This window comes from Elephas maximus, chromosome 1 (assembly GCF_024166365.1).
Source record: "Elephas maximus indicus isolate mEleMax1 chromosome 1, mEleMax1 primary haplotype, whole genome shotgun sequence".
In the NCBI taxonomy this organism is placed as follows: domain Eukaryota; kingdom Metazoa; phylum Chordata; class Mammalia; order Proboscidea; family Elephantidae; genus Elephas; species Elephas maximus.
In genome coordinates this window covers 1,955,120-1,972,478 of record NC_064819.1, presented here as the reverse complement: position 1 = coordinate 1,972,478, position 17,359 = coordinate 1,955,120, and positions in this window count along the sequence as shown.

Below are 17,359 nucleotides of genomic sequence, written 5' to 3'. Positions count from 1 at the left end.
ATATGATTCTAATTGAATCTGAATCAAAAGACACTTAAAATGGCAACGTAAACGGGATGCTTTCAGTCAAGATTTTGTACTACTTTTTTCTTAGCCATTTGTAAGTCAGGCAGGAACTAGTTTCTCTGTTGATTTGTCTGGTACATTCAGCACTGTGCCTGTATTCTTGGGCAAAATGGATGAAGTGGACCAACCATTTTAAAAAGGAAGGTGAAAACGGTTCACGTGCATTCTCCTCCGTACTCTCCTTCCCATTTTTCTTTCCTTTTTACCCTCCAACATTCTCCCCCAACACTCTCAAAGGCCTCTTTTTCTCCCCGTTCAAAAACCATGTTACCTTCCACGTTCTCTTTGTCCTCCAAAGATACAGTTCAGGCCCACAAGGCCTGGAGCCCACCATAGGTGCAGAATGGTCAGCCAGGTCTCCACTATAGTGAACACACTCTCCCCAGAGCCCCAAGTGAGTAAGAAGCTTTCTGTTTTCAGAGATGACTCCAAGTATGGCCCCTGCTGGCAGTGGTGGGATTCCAATGAGACTTGGATACAGGAGTTTCCCAGATTGGTTCTTCCGTATTCCCATGTATACTGTTCATTGCTCAACATCTGTATTGATGTTATTGCTTTCATTATTGCTACTGCTGTAAGAGCACTATGTCTCTGAACTCTCCCGCTTTGCCTAGAGCTTGTTCCTCAACTAATTCTTCCATTTGCCTCTTCTAACCTACTCTACTCCAATCCAACCTCCCAGCCATCTCAACACTTAGATGGAGTCTGGCCTCAGTAAGGTACTTTCTGCCACTCTTCACTTTGTTAATGGTGATGTACCTCTGACATTTTGCTTTCTTGGGGGCTTTATATTTATGGGTCCCCACTAAGAAAGAGGCATTCAGAATGGAAGAGATCACGACATTATGGGAAAGGTGGAGGGTGGTCTGTATAAGCTGCTACGTCCATACAACATCATGGAGCGAACTGGAAGGAATTTCAGTGTGTGGCCTGAAGAGACGTGTGGTCCTTCCTCAGGATGCTCAGGTCTCCTGCAGAGCGCCTACCTGTGTCGTGTAAACAGGGAATTCTAGGTTGCGTAGGATATCTGGACTCAAGTGTGCTAAGAGAATTACTAAGATGTAAACAAATAGACACAAGGGCTTGATAATTCCCTCTCAGTTTTAATATAAACCTGTTTTCCTGATTATAAAATATGTTCATCAAAGAAAATTTAGCAAGTACGGAAAAGCACAGAGAAGGAGGAAAATCACCTTAAACTCACCACTGAGAGAGATCACTGTTAACAGTGGGGTGATTGGATACAGTCATTTCTCTTTATATGTACACACATATTTTGCAAAATTGGGTTCATAGTATATTCAGAGGAGTCCTGGTGGCATAATGGTGAAGTGCTCCTTGCTAACTGAGAGGTTGGTGGTTGGAACTCATCAGCGGCTCTATGGCAGAAAAGACCTGGCAATCTATTCCCATAAAAATTTCAGCCTAGGAAACTCTATGGGGCAGTTCTACTCTATCCTATTGAAGCCATCAACTAATAGGTTTGTGTTAAGCAGACTAGCAAATTGAGGTCAGCCAGATGCAGGGTTGGAAGAAGAGAAAGGTTTATTCACAGTTTGCAAACTGGGAGACAGGCAGGGTCTCATGACCTAAGGCTTCCAGCTCCCTAAACCAGGGCAGGTTTGCTCCAGGAATTGACGGAATATCAATTGAGATATTTCAACAAATGGATGCAGCACTGGAGGTGTTCACTTGTCTATGCCAAGAAATATGGAAGACAGCTTCCTGGCCAACTGACTGGAAGAGATCCATATTTATGCCTATTCCCAAGAAAGGCAATCCAACCAAATGTGGAATTTATAGAACAATATCATTAATATCACATGCAAAAAAATTTTGCTGAAGATCTTTCAAAAAGCAGTATATTGACAGGGAACTACCAGAAATTCAGGCTGGTTTCAGAAGAGGAGGTGGAGCTAGGGATATCATTGCTGATGTCAGATGGATCCTGGCTGAAAGCAGAAAATACCAGAAGGATGTTTACCTGTGTTTTATTGACTATGCAAAGGCATTTGACTGTGTGGATCATAACAAACTATGGAAACACTGCGAAGAATGGGAATTCCAGAACACTTAATTGTGCTCATGAGGAACCTTTACATAGATCAAGAGGCAGTTGTTCAGACAGAACAAGAGGATACTGATTGGTTTAAAGTCAGGAAAGGTGTGCGTCAGGGTTGTATCCTTTCACCATACCTACTTAATCTGTATGCTGAACAAATAATATGAGAAGCTGGACTATATGAAGAAGAACGGGGCATCAGGATTGGAGGAAGGCTCATTAACAACCTGCGTTATGCAGATGACACAACCTTCCTCGCTGAAAGTGAAGAGGACTTGAGGCACTTACTAATGAAGATCAAAGACAACAGCCTTCAGTATGGATTGCACCTCAACATAAAGAAAACAAAAATCCTCACAACTGGACCAATACGCAACATCACGATAAACGGAGAAAAAATTGAAATTGTCAAAGATTTCATTTTACTTGGATCCACAATCAACAGCCATGGAAGCAGCAGTCAAGAAATCAAAAGACGCATTGCATTGGGCAAATCTGCTGCAAAGGACCTCTTCAAAGCGTTGAAGAGCAAAGATATCACCTTGAAGACTAAGGTGCGCCTGACCCAAGCTATGGTATTTTCAATCGCATCATATGCATTTGAAAGCTGGACAATGAATAAGGAAGACCGAAGAATTGATGCCTTTGAATTGTGGTGTTGGCGAAGAATATTGAATATACCATGGACTGCCAGAAGAAGGAACAAATCTGTCTTAGAAGAATTACAACCGGAATGCTCCTTAAAAGCAAGGATCGCGAGACTGCGTCTTACATACTTTGGACATGTTGTCAGGAGGGATCAGTCCCTGGAGAAGGACATCATGCTTGGCAAAGTACAGGGTCAGGGGAAAAGAGGAAGACCCTCAACGAGGTGGATTGACACAGTGTTTGCAACAATGAGCTCAAGCATAACAATGATTGTAAGGATGGCTCAGGACCGGGCAGTGTTTTGTTCTGTTGCGCATAGGGTCACTATGAATCGGAACTGACTTGATGGCACCTAAGGACAACAACACAACATACACATGCATGGACAGTGAGGGGAAGATCTTCAGTCTTGTGATGCGTGAGCAATCTGCATAATTTTAGTGAATGGATTTTTGCGCTTGGCTCTGAAAATACTGCCCACGGCCCTGAAAAAATGGCAATGCCTCACTACTGCCACCCCAGGAAGGTCATATGGCAGGTACATTCGGAGTCAGCGAGCCTGCAGCCTGCGCCTTAGCCTCCTGTCAGCAGAAGACAGGAAACCTGGGGATTCGACCAATGATAGTGAAGTGCTGCAAAAGCTGTGACAAAAATGTAGCAAGAGTAGACTTTTCTGAAAAACAACTATTACGGGATGTGTAATAGCCCTCAACAACCCTTTCATGACTGCCTACTTCACTATAGCATCACTATGAGTTGGAATCGACTCGATGCCACACAACAACAGTTTATACAGATTGTTTTCCAACTTTTAGGTTTACTATTCCAATGTGATTATTTCTCCATGTCATTATCCTTTCAAGTTTGACTTTAACAGCAGGTAATATGCCTTCAAAAGGACAGGTTGTTATTTATTCAACCCTTCTCCTGTTGTCATACATTTAGATTGTTTCCATTTTTATTGTTATCATGCATTACACTCGACTAGGTATCCCATCATAAATCTCAATTTATAGTTCTGGTTATTTTCTAAAGAGCAGACATTTTGGATCAATGTATATGTCATTTTAAAGGCTTTTGACTAGCATTGCAAAATTAACCCCCAATGTATGTTCCCATTTCTCAGGTTATTTTTATCAACAACGAGTTCCTCAAACACAAGGCCTGAAGTGGAAGTTCAGTTTGACTCAAATTATCCAGTTCGGATGCTTGCACTGACCAGTGAAGAACACAGTCACCAAATATTCACTAGAGTGGAGGCAACACTCAGGAGTTGAACAGTAATCTCTTACTATGTGAACTCCGTTATCTTTATGATCTTATTTAATCTTTCCAACAGCCCTCTGATAAATAATATTGCACACCTGCCTCTTCTAGCCTCTGAGCTGGACTCTATGTATACATTTGATCTTGAATTTCCATAACAACCTATTGGGGTAGATTAGATTATTTCCATTTTGCATACAGGTAAGGGAGATTAAGTAACTTGCCTAAACTCCCATCAAACTGAGATAGACTAGAACAACAGGAAAAGATCTGGGGAAACAGCTTTGACAAAAATGTGTCTGTACGTAAAGACCACATCTTGGAAGAAATTTTTTTTTTTTAGAGACAGTCTGGAAACCCCGGTAGCCTAGTGGTTAAGTGCTACGGCTGCTAACCAAAGGGTCGGCAGTTTGTATCTGCCAGGTGTTCCTTGGAAACTCTATGGGGCAGTTCTACTCTGTCCTATAGGGTCGCTATGAGTCAGCATTGACTTGACGGCACTGGGTTTGGTTTTGTTTTGGTTTAGAGACAGTCTCACCACAGAGCCTATAATCTGCAGAAGTAATCTAGAAATTGCCTCACTTGCTTAGCCAAGCTTAACCACAACTTTGTCTTTCAAGAAAACAGGTGCTGAGCCTGCATGCAAAATGTAGCCATGCCTGTCAGATGACGTTCTCTCAGAAGCCACTGTGATATCCAACCCACTGGCGGGATTTGAACTGGCGGAGTTAGGGAACTACACAGGTGTACATCCCGTAGTGAGTCCCAGAACCCTTTGCCGCAGACTCCATCTTGGCCAAGGGCTGTGCATGCATGTCATTTCCATAGCTACACCAATTCCCAGAAAACCCTGCCTTTTTCTCAGAAACTACATGAATAAAGAAAGGCCACTTAGCATAACCTGGTACGTAAAAGCAGTAACCTCCCTGACTCAAGCCAGTCCGCTTTTTGGAGAGGCTTAGTCCCCCAGCTGATTCCTTTTTCTTGACTCAAGCAAAATAAAGCTTGCTGAAGGTAAAGTTTGTCTTTCGCGTGTATTCTTACTCAGGAAAAGACAAGGACCTTTTGTGTCAAATTGGCTATTGGTAACAAAACTAAGTGGTGGGATTAATTCTAAAACCCAAAGTTTTTTCCATTTCGACCCACTGCCTCCTTGCAACTGTTTTATGAGTTATAGGGCTACTTTTGGGATCAACAAAATCATGTTTAGAAGATGCATGAATTTTGTCAAGACTTTAAGAAATCCTTGATGGGCTTACAGATGACCTTTCTAAAGGGTATCCAAGTGCATTAAAAAAATTAAGGTAGCTTGTTGTTGTTGTTGTTAGGTGCCGTTGAATTGGTTCTGACTCATAGTGACCCTGTGCACAACAGAACGAAACACTGCCCAGTCCTGAGCCATCCTTACAATCATTGTTATGCTTGAGCTCATTGTTGCAAACACTGTGTCAATCCACCTCGTTGAGGGTCTTCCTCTTTTCTGCTGACCCTGTACTCTGCCAAGCATGATGTCCTTCTCCAGGGACATCAGTGTCGCCATCCTTGCTTCTAAGGAGCATTCTGGTTGTACTTCTTCTAAGACAGATTTGTTCGTTCTTCTGGCAGTCCATGGTATATTCAATATTCTTCGCCAACACCACAATTCAAAGGCGTCAACTCTTCTTCGGTCTTCCTTATTTGTTGTCCAGCTTTCACATGCAAAGGCAGCTTACTAACTGGAATTAATGTAAAAGTTGAAGGATACCTTAAGAGAATAGAGTTCAAACGTATGGATTGAGGTTAAAGGCTAAATACTGACTAAAATTTACAGTAGTAACAATTATTAAATTGGCTTTTTTATATCTTTTTCTCCCACAAAGCTAATATTCAGATAAAGATGTTTTATCTTGATCAGAGGTGCTGGGAATAAGATATTTGTGAACCTAACTTCCTCATTAAAATGCTAGCTGTTGAATATATAAGGTTTTTATCTTTTTAAGTCAGTTACTCAATACATTTTCAAAATAAACATACAAGTTAAACTATTAATTACGTATTAATTTATTATCTAGAAAATTGGCCCTCATTTGCTGTTTAGAGAGGAGTCCCTGGGTGATACAGTTAATGTACTCAGCTGCTAACCAAAAGGTTGGAGGTTGGAGTCTACCCAGAAGAAAAGCCTGGTGGCCTATTTCTGAAAAATCAGCCGCGGAAGACCTGACGGAGCACAGTTCTACTCTGACACACATGGGGTGACCGTGAATTGGAATTCACTTGACGACAACTGGGTATGGGCTCTTTAGAGGGGCATTAGTGAGTTGCCTGAATTGGTCTGCCTACCTGTGCTGGCTATCACACGGGCTGTGGAGAAGGGGCGTGCCATGGTTGCTCTAAAATATTTGTTGGCTGAATGAAGGATGATGAATGAAAGTATAAGGCTTACCTTTGCAACAATTAGTAAACAATGCAAGACAGCATATAATTAAATCCTAAATTGCATGGTTCAGGGAAAATTACAGCTGAGCCATCTGTTCTCCATACGAGCAAAGCTGACGGGGACTGACTCCTCTTGCCTGGGGCTGCCATCTCAGGCATTCCTATCAGCCGTGTGTTCTGTTGAGAGATTAGTCTCCAAGGTTCCCACAAGGCTGCTTACCGGACAAGTGTACCATAGGGGGAAGATGACATAGAAGAAGGGAGTTCGCAGAATAAAGACAAATCTGGATTTGAACATAGCCTTAAAGAATTTGTGTGAGCTGAGGCAAATGACTAGCCTCTGGAATCTTAATTTCTTCATTTGTGAAAATTAGAAATAATATATATGAAATACCTGGGGGGGCACAAACGGTTTGTGCTTGACTATGAACTTAAAGGTTGGCAGTTTGAACTCAACCAGTGGCAGAAAATCCTGGAGTTCTACTTCTATAAATTTTACAGCCAGGAAAATCCTACGAAGCAGTTCTACTCTGTAGCACAGAGGGATTCCATGAGTTGGAATCAACTCCACAGAACAGGTTTGATTTTTTTGTTTGTTCCGTCTCTCTCGGTATATAACTCTTAGTGGGCCATCTAGCACAACTCTAAGCCAGTTGCTGTTGAGTTGTCTCTGACTCGTGGTAAGCCCATGTGTGTCCCAGTAGAGCTGTGCTCCACAGGGTTTTCAATGGCCAGGCCTTTCTTCGGAGGTGTCTCTGGGTGAGCTGGAATCTCCAACATGTTGGTCACCAGTAGAGCACGTTTGCTATTTGCACCACCCAGGGCCCCAGTACAACTCTACTGGCTGTTCATGGCTAGTGTGTGTTCCGATTGGTCAGTCCCTGTGCCATGTGGGGTGCCAGCCATACCTAGGAGCAAAACTCTTTGAGGTGGTGAAAAATGTGGAATTGTTCACTACGGATGATCTGGTAAGCAAGGTAAGCACTGTGTCTACCTGGCCTGTTGGATAATTCTTCCCGATGCCCACTACATAGTTATTTGTATGTATTTTAATATAACCCTTGGTAGGCACTCAATAAACGGTAGTTATTAAAAGTTTGGTTCAGAGGGGAAGCTGGAACAGAGAAGCAGAAAATAGGGTAGTCCAGGGCTATTTCTGTGGCCCATCCTGCATTGCGTGATTTTGCACACCCCTTAAGTTCCAGAAGCACTATGGCTGCTAACCAAAAGGTCGGTAGTTTGAATCCACAAAGCGCTCCTTGGAAACCCTATGGAGCAGTTCTACTCTGTCCTGCGGTGTTGCTGGAAGTCAGGATCAACTCGGTGGCAACGGGTTTGGGTTTTTTGTTTGTTTGTTTTAAGTTCCAGACAAGTAGAATCTGTCTGTTGACCCTGAATTCTAAGAGACTCTGCTTCTCCAAGGTATGGGATTCTCTGAAGCAAGCACCACCCCATTAGTCCTACAAGAAACCCCCACCTTCCTCAACTCCCTCCCTCTGCAACCCCCTGCCCCCAAAGTGTTAGGCTGAGAAACTTGCCTGCTGAAGGTGCCCAGACTCCAGCTGTTTGATATTGTGAGACTAAGGGCAGCAGAGAGGCCAGGCAGGGAGGGATTCCAGATGAAAGCAGAAACTCAAAGAGAACTGGACCTCAGAGCTTTGATACCAAACTCAGTGGGTAACTGCCTCCGTTAGATTTGTTCAGTCAGCCATTTAAGAGGGAAGAAATTTCTCACACATCCTGTAGGGGTTTTAGCAATGGGATGCTTCCACAGAGAGGAACAAATGTTCTGGAAGCCGGGCAGGGCAGAACCGAATGCCAAAGCTGCCGCTGTGTGGCTAGACAGTTTGCTCCCTTGTTTTGCTCCTAATGGGTAATTTTTTCCCCTTTCATGAGGAAGCAGGGATTCATCTTTTGGCCACAGCAACGGGAAACTAGCAATGCCCAGCCATACCCCACTCCACCCCACCCCACCTCTTTGGGCTCTGGGGAGCAGTCCACACACACAGGCAGAATTTAACAAGGATGCTTGAGCCCTGCCATCCTCCTAGCCATAAAGACCATTTACAGAAAAGCTGACTGACTTCTCTTCGTGGTGGTCAGAAGGTCGCCATGGGCCTCCAAGCTGAGATCACGAGGAAGGGAGAGGGGTTGAGAGGAAGACAGAGCGGCTGGAGCTGCTGTTGCTGGAGGCTCTATTGGTTGGATTTATCAACCAGAAATGGAATCATCTGAATCTTGGCCAGTCCAATTTGATAAGTATCTCTTGCATATGAACTGGGACAATGAAGGACTACCCGCTGCTGACAAACCCGCTGCCATTGAGTCGATTCTGACTCATAGCGACCCTATAGGACAGAGTAGAGCTGCCCCCATAGAGTTTCCAAGGAGCGCCTGGCAGATTCGAACTGCTGACCTCTTGGTTCGCAGCCAGCAGGGTTTCCAGTGAAGGACTAAGAAAGTTAATCACGCAGCCCACTGATTTGTTCATTCATAAGAAAAAAAAAATCCTAAACCTTTTCTTGTTTATCCAGGAGTGATGAAGATGGGACTGTCCTATCACTAAAACAACAACAACAACAAAAAGTAGTTGCCGTCAAAGTGGTTTCGACTCATGGTGACCCAATATGTGAGAGTAGAACTGTGCTCCATGGGGTTTTCAAGGACTGAATTTTTGAAAGTAGAGTGCCAGGCCTTTTTTTCAGAGGTATCCCTAGGTGGGTTCAAACTGCCAACCTTCCGGCTATCAGCCGAGCATGTTCACTGTCGGCATCACTCAGCAACTCCTGTCATATCACTACCTTACCTGAAGTCCTCTCATGCTCCCCAGCTCCTTTGATACAGCGGACCAATGCTCCCTGGTCTGGTCTGTCCACTTCTGCAGCCCATCTCCCCACTTGCCCACCCACCTGTATCTTGTGCTCCAGTGTCTCCTTGCCCTTCCCCCAAGCACCGTACTCTCTTCTGCTTCCCATCCTGCCCATTCTCTGTCCCTCGGACTTAAACATGTTCTCCTCTTCTCCACACACCTAACTCCTCACTTATTCTCTAGTACTTTCACTAATTTCACCTGCTGTAGGAAGATTTCCTTGATGCTTCCCTCTCCAACTCCACTTGTCCTCTCTGGAATCTTCTTCTTACCTGTATCTTAGCCTCTATTGTGAGTATCGTAATTGTGGACCTATCTGACTTCTCCTCTAGGCTGGAATATCCTTAAGCACAAAGGTAATTCCCATTTCACCTCTGTATCCTCAGTATTTAGCAAAATGCCTGGCACACAGTAGGTGTCCAGTACCTCATTGTTGTTAGGTGCCCGTCAAGTCAGTTCCAACTCATAGCAACCGTATGTACAACAGAACAAAACACTGCCCGGTCCTGCACTATCCTCACAATTGTTGCTGTGTTTGAGCCCTTTGTTGTACCCACTGTGTCAATCCATCTCATTGAGGGTCTTCCTCTTTTTTGCTGATCCTCTACTTTACCAAGCATAATGTCCTTCTCCAGGGACATGTCCAAAGTATGTGAGACAAAGTCTCACCATCCTTGCTTCCCAGGAGCACCCTGGCTGCGCTTCTTCCAAGACAAACTTTTTCAATCTTCTGGCAGTCCGTGGTATATTCAATATTCTTTTCCCACACCATAATTCAAAGGCATCAAATTTTCTTTGGTCTTCCTTATTCATTGTCCAGCTTTTGGATGCATATGAGGCAATTGAAAACATCATGGCTTGGATCAGGTGCACCTTAGTCCTCAAAGTAACATGTTTGTTTTTTAACACTTTAAAGAGTTCTTTTAAAGCAGATTTGCCCAATGCAATATGTATGTCGTTTGATTTCTTAACTGTACTTCCGTGGGTGTTGATTGTAGAGCCAAGTAAAATGAAATCCTTGACAACTTCAACCTTTTCTCCATTTATCATGGCGTTGCTTATTGGCCTAATTGTGAGGATTTTTCTTTTCTTTATGTTAAGGTGTAGTCCATACTGAAGGCTGTAGTCTTTGATCTTCCTCAGTGAGTGCTTCAAGTCCTCTTCACTTTTGGCAAGCAAGGTTGTGTCATCTGCATATTACAGGTTGTTAATGAGTCTTCCTCCAATCCTGATGCCATGTTCTTCTTCATATAGTCCAGCTTCTCTGATAATTTGCTGAGCATACAGATTGAATAATTATGGTGAAAGGATACAACCCTGACACACACCTTCCTGATTTTTAAACCACATGGTATCCCTTTGTTCTGTTCGAACGACTGCCTCTTGGCCAAAAGGCCGTCCAATACATAAATATATCAGACAGATGAATGAGTGAAGATTTAATAAAATCGAGTACCCCTGTCATATCAGTTGAAGTCTAATGGATCTGCATGACCGGGAATAACTGAGATAGGACCTGAGGTAGAGTTATAGTTTTATGACCAGAAACCAGACTTCTGCCTAAACTGAGTGAGTCTGATCTGTGTCAGATACAGAGCTGGCGATGGGTACAGGGAGCCCCTTGCCTAAGCCAGCAATGCTGACTTGTGTCAGGTGCAGAGCTGGGTGATGGGTACAGGGAGACTCTTGCCTAAACCAAGTGAGGCTGATCTGCGTCAGGTGTAGAGCTGGGTTACGGTTTACAAGCATTTGCACTGAGATGTTGTCTTAGTTCCCTAGGGCTGCTGTAACAAGTACCACAAATTGGTTTGTTACAACAACAGAAATTTATTCTCTCACAGTCCTGGAGACTACAAGTCTGACTTCAGGGTGTTGGCAGGGTCATGCTATATGGGAAAAAAATGTGGGAAGGCCCTAGGAAACCCTTCCTCGGATCTTCCAGCTTCTTACACTCCCCAATGTTCCTTGACTTGCGGCAGTATCTCTTCCAACTCTGCCCCCATCTTCGCTGATGTCTTCCCTCTCAGTGTGTCTCTTCTTCTCTTAAAAGGACACTTGCTATATTGGCATAGGGCTCACCCTACTCCAGTACGACCTCATTTTAACTAATTACATCTGTCAAGACCCTATTTTCAAACAAGATCTTATAAACAGGTACTGGTGGTTAGGACTTCAAAATATTTTTTTTTTTCTCAACATATCTTTTTGGCAGACACAATTCAACCCATTGTTGTTGTTGTTATTAGGTGCCATCGAGTCAGTTCTGACTGACAGCGACCCTATATACAACAGAACGAAACACTGCCCAGTCCTGCACCAGCCTCACAATCATTGTTATGGTTAAGCCCATTGTTGCAGCCACTGTGTCAAGCCAAGTTAACCCACAACAGGTCCTAATGTTATTATGTTCGACATGAAAATGTACAACTGACTTTTAGCTGTATGTTTTCTGTTTTGTTTTTACTTCTTACTTTGAGATAATTGTAGATTCGGCATGTAAGTAATGATAAGAAATAATACAGGGAGTTCCCAAATACCCTTCACCCAGTTACCCCCATAACTACAGTACATCCTGCATAACTGTAGTACAATATCTTAACCAAGAAACTGACACTGATACAATCATGGACCTTATTCACGCCTCACCAGTTTTATGGGCATACTCATTTGTGAGTAGCTGTATGTTTTAAAAATGATTTATGGATTGTTTGAGTCTGTACAGCCCAAATCCTGGGTATCTGGCCACTATCAGTAAGAGGGCTACACCCAGCTGGCCTCATAAAAGAGAGGGCTGAAGTTTCTCTCCAAAAGCTTAGGCAATGGGATTCACCCCCAGCCTTGCCTCTGCTTTGCCCCCTCTGAGACCCGTTGTAGGATGAGTGGCTTCTTTTCTGACTGGGTGAGGAAGACCTGGTTTCCTCGAGGACACTTGTCTGTTATAATCATTTTATCTACCCTTCCTGCCATCAGCCAACACACCCACAGTTGGCTACTTAGTTTGCACGGCCCCTGGTGGAGCACTGGTTAAGCACTCCGCTTCCATCCAAAAGGTTGGAGGTTCAAATCCACCAGCTGCTCCAGGGCAGAAAGATCTCGCAGTCTGCTCCCATAGAGCTTACAGCCTTGGAAACCCTATGGGGGCAGTTCTGCTCTGTCCTATAGGGTCACTATGAGTCAGAATTGATACACTGGCATGGTTTTGGTTTGTTTTTTGGGTTAGTGCAAAATGAAAATGTGGGGTCCCAGTTGAGAGTGGAGAAGTCTGTCTCTCTTTCCATTGCCTGCCCATAATGAACAACCAACCCCCAAGGGATTGTGACCTTCATACCCAGACACACTCAGGGATGAGCCAGAGGCACCAGCCCAGTCACCTGTTGAGTGTGCTATGGTGCTGCCAGCCTAGGGCGGGGATAGCCACTGCCTTGCCTTGAGGTGCAATGCAGTACATATCTGACCCTGACCCTCCCCATGCTCATGGCCAAGCCCCCACCAGGTGCAGAGGGCTACTGTGGTCATGAGGCAGGGGTAGCAAAGGGGAGGGAGACCAGGGCATGAGGGGCCAGGGAAGTGGGCAGCCAAGAACCTGTCCTGGAAAGGAGGGGTTGTAGGGAGGCAGTGAGAAGTAGGTCTGCATGTGAGCTGAGGTTCTGAGCCCCCAGTACATGCTTCATCATGACTTTGAACTTCACTTACAAAACACAAAGATAAAAGTATTAAGTATTTTAAGATGGTGGCCACAAAGATTAAAGCCTGAGTGCAAGGCCTCCCGGGTGTGAGGCTCTGTGCATTGGTCATAAGCTTATGAGGCTGCCAGAACACATCGAACCCTACTTGAAAGTGTAACCTTCCACTCCCTTAGGAGTGGAATCCTCTTCTTTCTTTTCCGGTGGGGTCTAGTAATGATGAGAGGAAGCAGTGAAACTCTCTTACATTTAATCTCTCCTCAATGAATATAAGTAATAATAGCAAAGCTCCTTTTATTTAGAAGAAGAACAATCTGCTTCCCTCTCCATATCTGAAGTTAAAAAAAAAAGTCTTTAACTACTTTAGGTGAAGGGAAGGACAATACTCAGTACAGGGAAGGTCAGCTCAACTGGACTGGACCAAAAGGAAAGAAGTTTCCGGGATAAACTGAATGCTTCAAAGGTCAGCGGAGCAAGGGCGGGGGTTTGGGGATCATGGTTTAAGGGGACTTCTAAGTCAATTGGCAAAATAATTCTATTATGAAAACATTCTGCATCCCACTTTGAAACGTGGCGTCTGGGGTCTTAAATGCTAACAAGCGGCCATCTAAGATGCACCAGTTGGTCTCAACCCACCTGGATCAAAAGAGAATGAAGAACACCAAGGTCACACGGTAACTATGAGCCCAAGAGACAGAAAGGGCCACATGAACCAGAGACTTACATCATCCTGAGACCAGAAGATCTAGTTGGTGCCCGGCCACAACCAATGACTGCCCTGACAGGGAGCATAACAGAGAACCCCTGAGGGAGCAGGAGATCAGTGGGATGCAGACCCCAAATTCTCATAAAAGACCAAACTTAATGGTCTGACTGAGACTAGAGGAATCCTGGCGGTCATGGTCCTCAAACCTTCTGTTGGCCCATGACAGGAACCATTCCCGAAGACAACTAATCAGACATGGAAGGGACTGGACAGTGGGTAGGAGAGACATGCTGATGAAGAGAGAGCTATTTGTATCAGGTGGACACTTGGGACTGTGTTGGCATCTCCTGTCTGGAGGGGGGATGGGAGGGTAGAGAGGATTGGAAGCTGACAAAATTGCCACGAAAGGAGAGACTGGAAGGGCTGACTCATTGGGGGAGAGCAAGTGGGAGTATGGAGTAAGGTGTATATAAACTTATATGTGACAGACTGACTTGATTTGTAAACGTTCACTTGAAGCTCAATAAAAATTAAAAAAAAAAAAAGTCTTTAATCAAACTGCCTTAGTGAGTGACACCAGACCTACCCAGTTGTCTGATGAAGAAACTTGGGCGAAGAAACAATGTGTAGAAGTGAGCACATCTAGCACTGAAATCTTGGTTTCTATATACCATTCTCCAATAAAAGTAACTAGAAATCCTCGGAAAAGAGGTTGATTCCAGGCCTGGGACAGGAAAAACAGCTGAGCCTGGAACATCTTGAATTGCCAAAAGAAAGCATTCAAAATTAAATGGGAGTGTGTTGAAAGGACAAATGAGCCAACCTCTGGCCAGAGCTGGAACAATTTCAGCTTGTATTGGATTGAACTCTACCCCATAGTACAAAATAACTATTCATGACTCCATACTGATATAAATAACTGAATAAATAAATAGACGAGGCAGAAGGAGCGCTTCCTTACAGAAGAATTCCAAATGACAAATATAGAAGGAATTAGGGAAACAAAATCTTAATTAGAACATCACAGCAATTATCTTGCAGGCCAAGATCCACTGGTGGATGCTAAGATTAATGGGCAAAACTTTGAGAAGAAAGAGAATATTCACATAGTCTTAAAGTATGTCCCCCATTTATTAATCACAGTTTTTTTTTAAAGTAACTTTTCTATAAAGAAACCGAGCATATACCACCTTAAGCAAGAGATCGAGTTCAACGTCATAGGCCATAAGACATACCAACGTTTTCTATCACAAGTATTGTACATCTCTTTCTCCAGGTATGGCCACTGAGAAGGGCAGATCACTATGCTCATTCTTGCCAAAAATAAAAAAACATCAGAGAAAACAAAATGGAGAAACTTTGTATAAAATAACTAACTGATAGACCTTAAAAGTGTCAAGGTCAAGAAAAGATTAAGGAACTTTTGTAGTTTAGAGAAGACTAAAGAGACACGGTGGCACAGTGGTTAAGAGCTCAGGCTGCTAATCAAAAGGTCAGCAGTTCAAATCCACCAGCTGCTCCTTGGAAACACTATGTGGCAGTTCTGCTCTGTCCTATAGGGTGACTGTGAGTTAGAATTGACTCAATGGTACACAACAGCAACAACAACAAGGAGACATGACAAATAAATTCAGTGTGGGATCCTGAATTGAACCTAGAACAAAACATGGACATTAGTGGGAAAAATGGTGAAATTCGAATACAGTCAATAGTTAACAGTATTGTAACAACATTGACTTCTTAGCTTTGATTGTTGTATTTGGTTGTGTAAGATGATAACTAAAGGGGAAGCTGGGAGAAGGATGCATGGGAACTCACTGAACCATATTTGCAGCTTTTATTTGAGTCTAAAATTACTTCAAAGTACAAAGCTAAAAAAATGAATGGGGACCATGCAGGTAAAAGGGACAGGGCGTGGGGGAGAAGGAGAAGTGAGGGAAAGGAATATTTGAAGTCCTCTGAGAGAGAACACATGCCTGGTAGGAATGTAGGAGTCCAGAATGGCTCAACACAGCAGGGAAGTGGAAAATGTAAAAGAAAACAATGCATAACAGAAAAATCACTAATTCTCATTTGAAGCCACTCAGTTAAAAACTGGAGGCCTATTCAAGCAGCTGCCCTTCGTAAATGTTAAGGCGTATTCTGAAGCTATGGACTTCATTTCTAGGACCTGTCCTGGGTGATTCAAAAGAGTGACTGAGTGTTTGACCAGGGGTCAGGTTGAGGGGGTCACCTGGGGAGCCTGTGTCTCAGAGGCCCCACTATAAACAGGGCAGCCAAATCCCAGAGTACCCTCCATGAGAGTGAATATAACACAGGGGGTCAGTTTTTGGTCCAAAGTCTAATAGTGTCCTTTAGCAGGGTGAAGTTACTCACGCCACTGGGCCTGCACGCATCAGATTGTTGACCAGGGCACCCCCTTCTGCAAGCTGAGCTCAAGGGGATCCTGGCACATTTGTCTGTCGAATGCTGACCAGATCCCCCTCTGTCTGCCCCATTATTTCTTAGACATATTAAGACATCCATTCATATGACCAAATCATACAAGTTTAGGAACTATTCTCCTCCTAAGGCGACTTGGAATATCTCTGTTTATCATCTATTAGGGTTAATTTAGAGACTCTGGGAGCTCTGGTGGTGCAGTGATTAAGCGTTCGGCTGCTAACCAAAAGGTCAGCAATTTGAACACACCAGCCACTCCTTGAAAACCCAATGGGGCAGCTCTATTCTGTCCCATAGGGCTGCTGAGTATTGGAACTGAGTCGACTGCAGTGGGTTTGGTTTGTTTTTGGATGATGCAACCTTTTAGGTGCTCGGCTGCTAACCTAAAGGTTGGAGGTTTGAGTCCACCCAGAAGTACCTAAGAAGAAAGGTCTGGTGCTCTATTTCCAAAAAATCAGCTATCGAAACCCCTATGGAGCCAATAAGCCATTGGCCAAACCAACAAAAGGAAAACACAAGAGGAAGCAAATAACCTCAGTAAGAAATGAGATGGGGTAGTATCACAGCAGGCCCAGTTGAAATTATAAGAATCGTAACAGAATATTATGAAAAATTGTACTCTAACAAATTCTAGAGGAAATGGACAAATTTGTAGAAACATACTACCTGCCTAAACTGAAAGAAACAGAGGTAGAACAACTAAATGAACCTATAGCAAGAGAAGAGATTGAAAAGGTAATTTAAAAAACTCCCAACAACAACAAAAACCCTGGCCCTGATGGCTTCACCGGAGAATTCTACCAAACTTTCAGAAAAGAGTTAAAAACACCACTACTACTAAAGGTATGTCAGAGCACAGAAAAAGATGGAATGCTCCCAAACTCATTCTATGAAGCCAGCATAACCCTGATACAAAATCAGGTAAAGACACCACTGAAAAAAAGAAAGAAAGAAAATTACAGACCAATACCCCTCACAAACATACAGGCAAAAATCCCCAACAAAATTCTAGCCAAAAGAATTCAATGACATATCAAAAAAATAATTCACCATTACCAAGTGGGATTCATACCAGGTATGCAGGGATGGTTCAACATTAGAAAAACAGTCAATGTAATCCATCACATAAATAAAACAAAAGACAAAAACCACATGATCTTATCAATTGACGCAGAAAAGGCATTTGACAAAGTCCAGCACTC